General features: G+C 49.2%; 1 protein-coding gene across 4 annotated transcripts in view; it reads right to left on the reverse strand.

Annotated features, from left to right (window-relative positions):
* Sbno1 (strawberry notch homolog 1) overlaps nucleotides 1-7,118 on the reverse strand; it is a 61,161-nt gene extending 54,043 nt beyond the window's left edge. For all 4 annotated transcript variants that reach the window (XM_070024842.1, XM_070024841.1, XM_070024840.1 and 1 more), the window contains exon 1: nucleotides 7,028-7,118. The gene's annotated coding sequence lies outside the window, so the exon portion shown is untranslated. The remainder of the gene's footprint in view (nucleotides 1-7,027) is intronic.
* Between the last annotated feature and the right edge of the window lie 6,435 nt (nucleotides 7,119-13,553).

Here is a 13,553-nt window from a genome sequence, read left to right on the forward strand (position 1 = left end):
TACAGGCTGGGAAGGTGGCTTAGTGGTAGCACGCATGAAGCCCTAGTACCACATAAACAAAAAAGTAGTAAGTGGCGCTGTGGCTCAAGTGGTAGAGCATTAGCCTTGAGCTGAAGAGCTGAGGGACAGTGCCCAGACCCAGAGTTCAAGCCCCATGACAGAATTTAAAAAAAAAAAAAAAGAATCATAGTTCAAAGGAATGTCCATAAGACATATCTCCAATGAGCCACCAACGATCTTGGAGCTGTGGCTCAAGTGGTAGAGAGCTAACCTTGAGCAAAAAAACTCAGGTACAGTATATAAGACCTGAGTTCAAGCCCCAGGACTGGAACACAAAAAAGTAAATAAGAATAAATAAATAGGCTGGGAAGGTGGCTCAGTGGTAGAGCACTTGCCTTGCATGCTCGAGGCCCTGGGTTCGATTCCTCAGCACCACATAAGAAAAAAGCGGGAAGTGGCACTGTGGCTCAAGTGGTAGAGTGCTAGCCTTGAGCTGAAGAGCTGAGGGACAGCGCCCAGGCCCAGAGTTCAGGCCCCACGACCGGACCCCCCCCCCAAAAAAAAAAGAATAAGTAAATAAATCTGGCTGAACATCAGTGACTCATGCCTACCTGGGAGGCTGAAATGAAGAGCATAGCTTGAGGCCAACCCAGGCAAAAAACAAACAAAAAAAAAAAACTTGTCAAATCCCTTCTTAACCAGTATCTGGGCCTGGTAGCACTGTCTATGTGGAAGGCTGAGATGGGAAGGATCAGAGTCCCAGATCAAGAGAAGAAGCTGGGTGTGGTGGCATCTATCTGCCATTCCAGCTATGGCAGGAATCAAAAAATAGGGGCCCATGGTGGAGGCACGCAGGAGAACAGGAAGAAAGACACTGTTTCATGTCTAAAATCCTAGCTATTCAGGAGGCTGAGACTTTAGAATCACGATTTGAAGCCAGCTTGGGCAGACAAGTATGAGACTTTTATCTCTAACCAGCAAAGTAATAAACAGTAGAGCCAATTCTTAAGGAATTAAGTGAACTGAACAGGAGAAAGCAGGAGATCTTGAGAACTTGAGTTTAAGCCCCAGTACTTCACCAAAGAAAAACAAGTATAACCCCAGTACCATCAAACACACAGTTTCAAAACTGCTTTACAAAAGTAGTAAGAGGGGCTGGGAAGGTGGCTCAGTGGTAGACGCTTGCCTTGCATGCCTGAGGCCCTGGGTTCAATTCCTCAGCGCACCACATAAGCAAAAAGAAAAAAGCCGGAAGTGGCGCTGTGGCTCAAGTGGTAGAACGCTAGCCTTGAGGTGAAGAGCTGAGGGACAGCGCCCAGGCCCAGAGTTCAGACCCCACGACTGACCAAAAAAAAAAAAAAAGTAATAAGAGGAAAGAAGAAAGAGAGGGAGAAAGTAATACTTTTTTTTTTTTTTTTGCCAGTGCTGGGGCTTGAACTCAGGGCCGGGGAACTGTCTCTGAGTTTCTTTTTGCTCAAGGCTAGCATTCTAACACCTGAGCCACAATACTACTCAGGACTTTTTCTGTGTATGTGATACTGAGGAATGGAACCCAGGGCTTTATTCACTCTAGACAAGCACTTAACTACTAAGCCACATTCCCAGTCCTGAGACACTTTTTTTTTAAAAGCACTGGAGTTTGAACTCAGGGCCTTGAAAGCTCTACCACTTGAGCCACACACTCAAAACCTTTTTTTTTTTTTTTTTTGGTTTGGTCATGGGGCTTGAACTCTGGGCCTGGGCCCTGTCCCTCAACTCTTCAGCTCAAGACTAATGCTCTACCACTTGAGCCACAGCACCACTTCCTGTTTTCTAGTGGTTTATTGGAGATAAGAGTTTCACAGCTTTTCCTGACCAAGCTGGCTTTGAACCGCGATCCTCAGATCTCAGCCTCCTGAGAAGCTAGGACACAGGCGTGAGCCACCGGCGCCCAGCACTCAAAACCTTTTGTTTTTAGTTTTTCTGTTTTGTTATTCAGATAAAATCTCAAGTGTTTGTCTGGACTGGCCTTGGACCATTACAGGAATGTATCATACCAGCTTGAGATTTTGAACTCAGGACCGCATAGTCAATTTTCATTTTACTTTCTCACACATGATGTCCTACCAGTTGAGCCATGCTTCTCATCCCTGTTTTTTTTCTAACTGAAGTTCTTTTTTTTTTGGGGGGGGAGTCCGGTCGTGGGACCTGAACTCTGGACCTGGGCGCTGTCCCTCAGCTCAAGGCTAGCACTCTACCACTTGAGCCACAGCGCCACTTCCGGCTTTTTTTTTCTTATGTGGTGCTGAGGAATCGAACCCAGAGCCTCATGCATGCAAGGCAAGAGCTCGACCACTGAGCCACCTTCCCAGCCCCATCTGTCTAACTGAAGTTCTGAGGAACCTTGAGGATATTTCTGCCCAGGCTGCTTCAAACTTCGATCCTCCAGATCTCAGCCTCCTCAGCAGCTAGGATTACAGGTAAGCCATCAACCCCCAGGCCCAGCCTGTATTTGTGAATAAAGGTCTCACAGACCTGGTTATGTATGTCTGCCTTGGGTTTATACAACTCTTATTCACTACGCTCTCTAATTCAAATGCCTTTGTTGGTTTCCTTTTTTTTTTTTTTTCCTTATGGGTCGTGAGGCTTGAACGCTGGGCCTGGGCGCTGTCCCGAGCTCTTCAGCTCAAGGCTACCACTCTACCACCTGAATCACAGCACAACTTTTGGTTTTCTGAATGGTTTATTGGAGATAGGAGTCTCACTGACTTTCCTGGCCAGGATGGCTCTGAACCTCGGATCCTCAGATTTCAACCTTCTGAGTAGCCAGGATTATAGGCATGAGCCACTGGCGCCTGGCTTATTTTGTTGGTTTTCTTTTGTGCAGGTAGTGGGGCTTGAACTCAGGGCCTCATGCTCTTGCCTGGCTTTTATGCTCAAGGCTGGTACTTTATACCACTTGAACCATATCACTACTTCTAGCTGGTTTTTGTTTTGTTTTTGTTTTTGTTTTTTACTAGTCCTGGGGCTTGAACTCAGGGTCTAGGCATTGTCTCTGAGCCTCTCTGTGCTCAAGGCTAGCATTCTACCACTTGAACCACAGTGCCACTTCTGGCTTTTTCTGTTTATGTGATACTGATAATTTGAACCCAGGGCTTCATGCAAGCACTCTACCACTAAGCCATGTTCTCAGCCCTACTTCTAGCTTTTTTTGCTTGACTGGATAAAAAGGGTCTCATTCTCACAGATGTTTCTGCACAGACTGATTTCAAACCAAAATCCTCAGTTCTCAAGTCTCCTGAGTAGCTAGGAGTATAGGAATAAGCCAAAGACTCTAAGCTTCAGATTATTTTGATACTTTATGATTGGATTTTTCTTTTAATCTTCAAGATAACCCATGAGTATCCCTTTTGACACCAATGAGAAACTACAGCTTAACATAGAGAAATAGAATAACAAGGCAACAACTACAAAATTTCAGAGCAAATTTACAAACTTTTTTTTTTGTCAGTCGTGGGGCCTGAACTCTGGGCCTGAGCCCTGTCTCTCAGCTCTTCAGCTCAAGGCTAGTGCTCTACCATTTGAGCCACAGCACCACTTTCGGGTTTTTTTTTTTGCTTATGTGGTGCTGAGGAATCAAACCCAGGACCTTATCCATGCAAAGCAAGTAATCTACCACTAAGCCACCTTCCCAGCCCCAAAAACTTTTCCAATAATATATCCTTCCAAGACCTTATATAAACTCTCAGCCCCATACAGTTGACCACCCATATCCATATTCAAGCATCAAACCAAAGATTTAAAAAAGTCTCTATATTAAACCTTTTTGTAATTTCCTAAACACAGTACAACTAGTACTTAGCCTTTACAGTGTATATGTAAGCAGGTCCAGAGACAATCCAAAGACTAAAGGTTTTTTGTTTTGTTTTGTTTTTTTTATTTTTGGGTCCGGTTGTGGGGCCTGAACTCTGGGCTTGGGTGCTGTCCCTCAGCTCTTCAGCTCAAGGCTAGCACTCTACCGCTTGAGCCACAGTGCCACTTCCGGCTTTTTTCTTTTTGCTTATGTGGTGCTGAGGAATCAAACCCAGGGCCTCAGGCATGCAAGGCAAGCACTCTACCACTGAGCCACCTTCCCAGCCCTCAAAGACTAAAGGTATATATACGTAAATTACATGTAAATAAGACCACATTTTAAGAGACTTGAGTACCTGTGAATTTTGCTCTCTTCCTAGGTCCTAGGGCCAATCTCTCACAGATACTAACTGAGGAGTGTACAGGTACTTTCACCTGCCAATCACAACATACTAGGGGCTTGTCAAATCAATGTAAGGTATCGTGACTAGCATTTCATAAAATTTCAATACAGAACAGGAAATTATTGCAAAGCATATACAGAATGCAAACATTTTGTGAAATTTGCTTTATGTACTAGGTAATAATACTAAGCATATTTCTTATTGTAATGTAACAAAAATACTTAAAAATTATTAACCTCTTTATTGCCTCCCTAAAAATAAATAACCAAGTTAATCTAAGGGGTTTTGTTATCTTCTACAGAAAAGTAAAAGCAGTTCTCAGAAACTACTTTTAAACCAGGCACCGGTGGCTCACGCCTGTAATCCTAGCTACTCAGGAGGCTGAGATCTGAGGATCGCAGTTCAAAGCCAGCCCAGGCAGGAGAAACTGTGAGACTCCTATCTCCAATAAACCACCAGAAAACTGGAAGTAGCGCTGTAGCTCAAGTGGTAGAGCGCTGGCCTTGAGCTGAAGAGCTAAGGGACAGCACCCAGGCCCAGAATTCAAGCCCCACAACCAAAAAAAAAAAAAAAGAAAGAAACTACTTTTATACAGGCAAACAGGCAGGCCACCTGGCCACCCATGGAAAGTCAGGTACTATTCCTGGTGAGAACAGACCTGAGAGCTCTTCTCATTAACAGGAGACACATATCAAAGACCAGAAATGATCAAAATATATCTAAGGTTTTAAAAGCCAATCCTCTCCTGTCCACTCCACCACTCCCTGGTAGTACTGGGATTTGAACTCAGGGACCTGCAGGTGCTCTACCAACTGACCCATGCCTGCAACCCTGGAAGCGGATAACTTTTTTTTTTCAGTCATAGGGCTTGAACTCTGGGCCTTTAACGCTGTCCCTCAGCTCTTCAGCTCAAGGCTAAAGATCTACCATTTGAACCACAGAGCCACTTCCTGATCACTATTTAAAAGCATGGAAAAGGGAAGCACACCTGTAGTCCCAACACTTCAGAGGATTTCCACTGCAAAGCCACCATGTACTACATATATAGCAAAGCCCTGTCCGGAAAAAGAAAAGCCTTAACATGTAACAGCATTCAAGTAAGCCATTATTCAGGCTTTCCTTTGGAACACTAAAGTGAGTTGCACAGAATAAAGTTAAACAGAGAAGTAAGCAAAAGTCAAAGGAATGTACAGATGCATCCTACAGTCAGGAAAACTGTCCAACTTTTTTGGGGGTGTGGGAAGACAGAGTATAACTGGGATTACAGCATTCCTACCTGGAAACGACTTTAAAATAGAAAAACATGTTTCCTTCCTTTCAAAATTAATGTCCCACTGGACTGCCAGGACTAAATTCTGCATCTTATCCCAGAAATTCTGTATAAATCTCCTGTGCAATGATGATGGCTTTCCCCAGTGCTTATGAAAATCAATTCTGATAGCTAGAAAGCACAGGGTAAACAGACTCCTCCTGCACCTAAGTGGTAGAATTGTCTGCGAGTGCTAACCTAGGTATAGCATTGGGGATGACGTTTGCTGGACACCCCCCCACACACACACACACACAACCATTCAACTTTTCAGACGTCCTATCCCACCTCTACTGCTGGTTGTCAGGAGAATCTGAAAAGTTTAACTTCGCATAAAGTATTAACAATCAACTTTTAAAGGTCAAAGGGGACCAGTTTTTAACCTTCCCTCAACACGTGTTCAGCACAAACTTCCGGGTGCGGTTACAATTGGCTGCGCAATTCAATGGATAAAAACGTTGCTTTGACTCCCCATTTTCTTGCCTGTTCTTTCCCACGTTTCTCAACCAGCGCCTCCAAAAAACAAAAGCCTCCCTCAGTACACGGGGCACACACATAAAAAGAGCTTCTCCGGGAGAGGATCAAGTTAGTGGTCCGCAAACATTAACTACACACGAGCACAAAGCCCGGGTGGAAAGGGGAGGAGCTGGCTGCCGGGGTCAGGAAAGAAACAATCCCCGGGTTCGGCAACATCCGAATCTCTCCGGCGGTTAAACCCACCCCCGACCACTCCGGGGACCCCGCCGGCCGACGCTGCCGGGGCAGCTCGGGTGCTCGGGCTCCGACACTTGGAAAGTAATAAGCAAACGCCCAACCGCCATTCCCCAGGACGCACAGCCACCGAGGGCTGGGGAGGCGAGCTCGCCGGCTCGCGGCGAGACTAAGCGGCCGCCCGGCGAGGCGTGGAGTTCCCACGTGCCCCACGCACCTTCTCCACCCGCCCGGGAGCCGGGTCCGGGGAACCCCGCCGGCGAGCGCTGCGGACGCGCGAGGGGCGGCCCTGCCGCGGCCCGCCGCCTCCCTCGCCCCAGCCCGCAGCAGTGGTCCCGCAGCAGCGCTCGACAGGGATCCCCGCCTCACTTTCCGGCCGGTTCCGGACCTCACGGCCCCGGGTCGTGGGGGGAGAAGGAAGCAAAAGGGGGCGCCCCGGGGGTGCCGGCGTGCGCGGACCCAGCCTCCCCGCTCCCCCGCTCCCGGGGCGCCTCCGGTTCCGGACAGCGGGGCTCCCCGAAGCGGGGAGCGAGCCCCACGCGCGGCGACCGCAGGGCCGGCGCTGCCGGGCGGCGGACGCGAGAGCGGCGGAGCCGCCGGCGGGACCCCGGGGCTGCGGGGGGCGGCCCGGCCGGGAGCCAGGCCCCAAGACCTGCGAGGTGAGGCGGCTGCGCCCCCCGGGCCCGCCCCGCTCGGACCCGAGGAGGGTGGGAGTGGAAGGCTGTCCGGGAGGGCGAGTGTGAAAGGAGAAAAGGGCTAAGGGAGGACTTACTTTCCCCGCGGGACACGACGCCAGGATCGCTCCTCCCGGGCGGCGAGGGCTTGAGAAGCCAGAAGCGACCGGAGCGGAGGCGGCCACCGAGGCGGCGGCGGCGGCGGCGGCGGCGGCGACGGCGGCAGCAGCGGCGGCGGCGGCGGCGGCGGCGGCGGCGGCAGCGGCAGCGGCGTCCGGCTCTGCCTACCTCCCCGCCGCCATCTTGACGCCCCTCCCCCCGGCCCCCCGCCCCGTGAGGAGGGGACGGGGCGGGGCCACGGCTCCCGCACCGCGCGCGCCGCGCCCCCACGTGACTTCCTCCCCCTCCCCTCGCGGCCCCCCGCTCCTCTCCGCCCCGCCTCCCTCGTAGGTGAAGGTGGTCCCCCCCCCATCGCGACCATCCCTTGCTTTCGCCACCAAAAAACACAGGACTCCGCCGGCGCCCGCTGCCTGGTACCCGTGAACGGATCCAAGGAAATTCCGGAACCCCCGCGGCCCATTACCGCGGCTCGGGGTGGGCGAGGGGTGAGGGGGCCGGGTTCCCGCGGAGGGGGAGGGGGAAGTCGAAGGCCGCTTAGGACGGTCACGTGCTCGCTGCTTCCGCCGGGGCTCCCCACATCTCGCGAGAATTCCGTTACCCCGCCCTCTCCCCCTCGCGGGCTGTCGGGAAGAAGGTCGGCGCTCTGGGGCGCCCCCGGGCGGGCGGCCGGCGGCGCGCGCATGCGTCGGTCCCCGCTTTCCAAGTCGCGCTAGGAGGGGTCCGCGGCTGTTTTCCGAGTCCAGCCTTTGGGGGCGTGGCGACCCCCGCGGTTGCCCGGTGGCGGGCGTTTGTGTTTCCACGCTGACGAGCCCTTCCTCGTCTGGGCACCCTAGAAAACAACGCAGCCAGTGCGGGCTCGAGGCGCTTTATTAGCCGTGACCCCGCGGGCCTCGGCGCCCCCCGCTCGCCGACGGCCCTCACCGTCCGGGGGCACCGAGCCCAGCGGCCCGCTCCCGGGGCGCTCCCCACCGCGTCTTCTCCGAGCTCGAACACCGGGGAGCACGAGAGCTCGGCCCGCCGCGGTCAAGCCCTGCTGAGAAGGCGGTTGGGCCCGCTGACTTAGGTGACTGGCCGGCGGGGCCGCGCCAGCCCCGCCCGCAGCCCCGGCCGCGCGGCCCTTCGGTCGTTGCGACGGTTACGATGGGGGGGGGGGGGGTGGCGGGAGGGGGGAGCCCGAGGGGGCGCAGCTCGGATGTCCCCGAGCCCCCACCCGGTGTCCCTGCCCGGGTGTTGTGGGTGTGTACACACCTTTTTTAAACTCCAAAGAATCACTCTGCTAATCACTTCCATTTTAGTTTGTCTTTCCTTTTTTATGTATCTATTTATTTATTGTATATCTGTCACTTGTTTTGCCTTGGCAAAATTTAAAAATTTTTAGCATGTGTGCGTGTGGGTGTGTGTGTATGCCAGTATTAGGATTTGAACTCAGGGCTTGGGCACCATCTTTAGCTTTTTTGCTCAAGGCTGATGCTCTACCACTTGAACTAGAGCTCTAATTTCTGAATTTTGCTGGTTAATCAGAGGTAAGAGTCTTACAGATTTTCCTGTCTGGCTTCAAACGCAGATCCACAAATATCACCCTCCTGAGTTGCTAGGATTAGGGGAGTCGTGAGCTATCAAGTGATTTCTTCTAGTAGTTTCATACTTCGGGGGTATGGGATCGTTTTGAGTTGATTTTGAAAAATTGCAGCTTATCACATATATACTAAAACCTATGGTGACAAAAATAATAAAGGCATTTCACAAAATAATGACTTTATCTTGTTCACTGCTGTTCATTTTGCAGAAGACAAACAGCTATCAGCTGTGGAGAGACAGAAGTATAGAAGGATGGCTATATAGAAGGAAGAAATGGAAAGCATTCTGATGTCTTTGGACTTGGTTGGCATGATTCAGTTTCCAGGTGGCCCCCCCTGCAGTTACACACTAAGCCCAAATGAATACTGGGTTCTAGAAGTGAGACCCTTTGGGTACTGGCACCCTATGAGGTTCTGACTAGGCATCCAAGCCAGATCCTTGCTGTTATCTGCATAATCCCTTTACCTTGAACCTAACTGAAAGATCATGTTTCTAGCACGCCTGTCAATCCTACCTTGTAAGGAGGCTGAGGTCTGAGGATCACAATTTAAAGCTAGCCTGGGCAGCTAAGTCCATGAGACTCTCATCTCCAATTAACCATCAAAAAGACAGAAGTGGAGTTATGGCTCCAGTGGTAGAACATTAACCTTGGGCAAAAATGTTAAGGGAAAGCACCCAGGTCCTGCATTCACAAACACAAATAAATCGGGGCTAGGAAGGTGGCTCAGTGATAGAGTGCTTGCCTTGAATGCATGAGGCCCTGGCTTTGATTCCTCAGCACCACAAATGCAGAAAAAGCCGGAAGTAGAGCTGTGGCTCAAGTGGTAGAGCGCTAGCCTTGAGCTGAAGGGCTGAGGGACAGCACCCAGGCCCAGAGTTCAGGCCCCAAGACTGACAAAAAAAATTAATAAATAAATCTTAGGTTTACAACTGAAACCATAATAATTCCATTGTGTTCCAATGGCTAACAAAGAAAAATCAAATTGACGAAAAGGCAACACAAGTAACAGTGGAGAAGAGAGGCTTGTTGATCAGGAGCCAACAAAGTAAAAAAAAATAAAAGTTACTTGGAAGGCCCAAGTACTGACAGGTTTGAGCCTCATTGAGGTGAACCTAGGCCAAAAAAGTTGAGAAACTCCATTCTCAACCGTAGGCTGGGCATAGCGGTACACAATTCATCACAGCTATGGGTGAAGCATAACACCTGTGTATACTGGTGTATGCCTGTCATTTCAGCAATGTTTGGAAGCACAAGTGTCAGGATTACAGTTCCAGCTACCTTGGTTATAAAAGCAAGACTACTGAGACTTTATCTTGAAAATAACCCACACATGAGCAAGGCACCATAACACATCTGTAATCCTAGATACTCAGGAGGCTGAGATCTGAAGATCATGGTTCAAAGCCAGCCTGGGAAGACAAATCTGAGAGACCCCTATCTCCAGCAAAAAGCCAGAAGTAGAGCTGTGGCTCAAGTGGTAGATCTAACATCAGCCTTGAGTGAAAAATCTAAAGGACAGCACCAAGACCCAGAGTACACACACACACACAAATTTGGTAGAGTTTGAATTTTATCTCCCAGAAAGTCACACATTGAAATTCTAATCCACAGCACTAGAATGTAACCTTATTTGGAGATAGGGTTGAATTTAATCAAGTTGAAATGAGGTCATTAGGGTGGGCCCTGATTCAAAGTGACTGTCTCCTTATTCAAAAGAAAAAAAAAAGGGAGACACAGAGAGAACAATGTGGGAAGATGCTGGTAAAGATTGCTTGAAACTTCTACAAGCCTGGGAACAGAAAGAGCTGTCCAAAAAACCACCAACCATGAGGTCAGAAGACTGGAAGGTTGTACTTCCCTGAGCTCTCATTGCAGATGCTAGATGCCTTTTCATATCAGCCATCCTTTTTTTTTTTTTAGCCATCCTTCTTAATGTGAGGAATTCTAACCCAGGTACCTGCTACATGATTTTATATTTCATTCCATATTCTGGTACTTTGTTATAGCAACTTTAGCAAACTAATACAACTACTAAGAATATCATTCAAGAAGCTGGGTGCATTGCAAGGCACCAGTGGCTCACACCTGTGATCTTAAGCTACTCAGCAAGCTGAGATATGAGATTCATAATTCAAAGCCAGTCCAGGCAGGAAGTCTAGTCTGTGAGACTCTGATTTCCAATTAACCATCAAAAAGCTATGTCTTGGGCTGGGAAGGTGGCTCAGTGGTAGAGTGCTTGCCTTGCATGCATGAGGCCCTCAGTACCACATAAGCAGAAAAAGCCGGAAGTGGCTCTGTGGCTCAAGTGGTAGAGCACTAGCCTTGAGCTGAAGAGCTGAGGGACAGTGCCCAGGCCCAGAGTTCAGGCCCCACAACTGGCAAAAAAAAAAAAAAAAAGCTATGTCTTACTATCTTCAAAATGAGCTATGCAACTTGTGAGGGGAGACAGGAAGGAAAAACTGCAAAAGAGCAAAGGAAGGGGTGACTTTTCCAAAAGAAAGATGTTCATTACCTGACATGACATGGTAACCCCTCTGTACATCACTTTTATAATAACAAAAAAAAGCTCTATCTCAAGCGTGTGCTAGTGGCTCACACCTGTAATCCTAGCTATTCAGACTGAAGTCTGAAGCTCACAGTTCGAAGCCAGCCCAAGCAGGAGAACAACTGATGAGACTCTTTTTTTTGGTTGGCTGTGGGCCTGAACTCTGGGCCTGGGTGCTGTCCCTCAGCTCTTCAGCTCAAGACTAGCGCTCTAGCACTTGAGCTACAATGCCACTTCCGGTTTCCCAGTGGTTTATTGGAGATAGGAGTCTTAGGGTCTCTCCTGCCCAGGGGTGGGGGTGGGGTGGAGGGGGGGCTGGCTTTGAAAGTTGATCCTCAGAACTCAGCCTCCTGAGTAGCTAGGATTATAGGCTTGAACCACTGGTGCCTGGCCTGCTGAGACTCTTTTTTTTTTGGGGGGGGGGGGGTCTGGTCATGGGGCCTGAACTCTGGGCATGGGCGCTGTCCCTCCTGCTGAGACTCTTATCTCCAATTAACTACCAAAAAGCCAAAGTAGTGCGGTGACTCGAGTGGTAGAGCACTAACTACCCTTGAGCACTAAAGATGAGGAACAGTACCCCGGCCCTGAGTTCAAACTCCACAAATAGCTATGGCTCAGCTAGGTACCAATGGTTCGTGCTTTGTAACCCTAACTACTCAGGAGACTGAGATCTGAGGATTGCAATTCTAAGCCAGCAGGCAGGAAAGTCCAATTAATCACCAAAAAGCTGGAAATGGAGCTGTGGCTAAAGTCATAAAGAGCTAGCCTTCAACACTAAAGCTCAAGGATAGAGCCCAGATCGTGAATTCAAACCCCAGGACTAGTGCGCACGCGTGCACACACACACAATTCTCAAAAATTAAATGACTGAGCCGGGCGCTGGTGGCTCACGCCTGTAATCCTAGCTACTCAGGAGGCTGAGATCTGAGGATCGCGGTTCAAAGCCAGCCCGGGCAGGAAAGACCGTGAGACTCCTATCTCCAATAAACCACCAGAAAACCGGAAGTGGCGCTGTAGCTCAAGTGGTAGAGCGCTCGCCTTGAGCTGAAGAGCTGAGGGACAGTGCCCAGGCCCAGAGTTCAAGCCCCACGACCGACCAAAAAAAAAAAAAAAATTAAATGACTGTGTTCATTTATCCCTTTAAACTAACAAACTGAAAGTGTTCTAGAAACAAAAACAAAAGCCACACTGGAAAGAAGAAATCACATTCTTTGGTCCTTTTCTGTGTGTGCATTACTAACTGCAGCTGAAACTAAGGCCTTGCATTCTCATGTAGCTTTTTCACTCAAAGTTGGCATTCTACTACTTGAATCACACTTCCATTGACAAATTACATTGTAAATTAAGCAGCTTCTGCTGGGCCTCTAAACTATCTTCCAGCTGACTTTTGAAACCAGAAACAAAACTTCCTTGTCCACTAATAGACACATTATTATGCTTAATGAAATGATAACTTTTTTTTTTCTCATGGGTCTTGGGGCTTAAACTTAGGACTTGGGCCCTGAGCCTTTTTCTGCTCAAGGCTACTGCTCTACCACTTGCACCACAGCACCACTTCTGGTTTTTGAGAGGTTAATTGGAGATGAGTCTTCCAGGGACTTTTCTGCCCGAGCTGGCTTCGAATTGAACCACAATCCTCGGCTCTCAGCCTCCTGAATAGCTAGAATTACGGGCATGAGCTACAGGAACCTAGATAATGGTAACATTTTAAACTTTAAGGATATCCCATTAACCTGGACAATTTTTGTTGTTGTTGGTGGTGGTGGTCGTGGGGCTCAAATGCTGGGCCTGGACACTGTCCCCCTCTACCACTTAAGCCACAGCACCACTTCCAGTTAATTCCAATTAACTGGTGGTTAATTGGTCATGAGTCTCACAGACTTTCCTGACCCAGCTGGGTTTGAACTGTGATCCTCAGATCTCAGCATCCTGAGTAGCTGAGATTACAGCCATGAGCCACTAGTGCCCAGACAAAAGTGAATCTTTATGAGGACCTTTATAATAGGGTCCAGATGGGTAAAAAGAGAATTTAAAATAGGAAGTTTATTAAGCAGGTGTTAAGAGGACTAAAAAAGTAAAAAGCAAATATGGAAGTCTTATAAGTAACAAGTACAGCAAGCAGCCTCCATCTCCAAGGCTGAAAAACAGAATAAGCTGGGGTGAGGAGAGCAGAGGGCACGGAGGGGAAGCCCTGCAGAGCTGGTTTCTGTGCCTCCTGAGGAAGGGGAACCACTAGGTTGTTGATGGCCCTTCCAGAGCTCTTCAAGGCTGAGAGTCAGAATTCTGAATGGAGGCTGTTGGCACACATACAGGCTGTTTCTGAAAGTGACTCGGGCCAGACTAATAAGAGGAAAAAAGCTGGGCACTGGTGGCTCACCCC

This window comes from Dipodomys merriami, unplaced genomic scaffold (genome assembly GCF_024711535.1).
Source record: "Dipodomys merriami isolate MVZ:Mamm:240054 unplaced genomic scaffold, mDipMer1.0.p SCAF_163, whole genome shotgun sequence".
Taxonomy (NCBI): Eukaryota; Metazoa; Chordata; class Mammalia; order Rodentia; family Heteromyidae; genus Dipodomys; species Dipodomys merriami.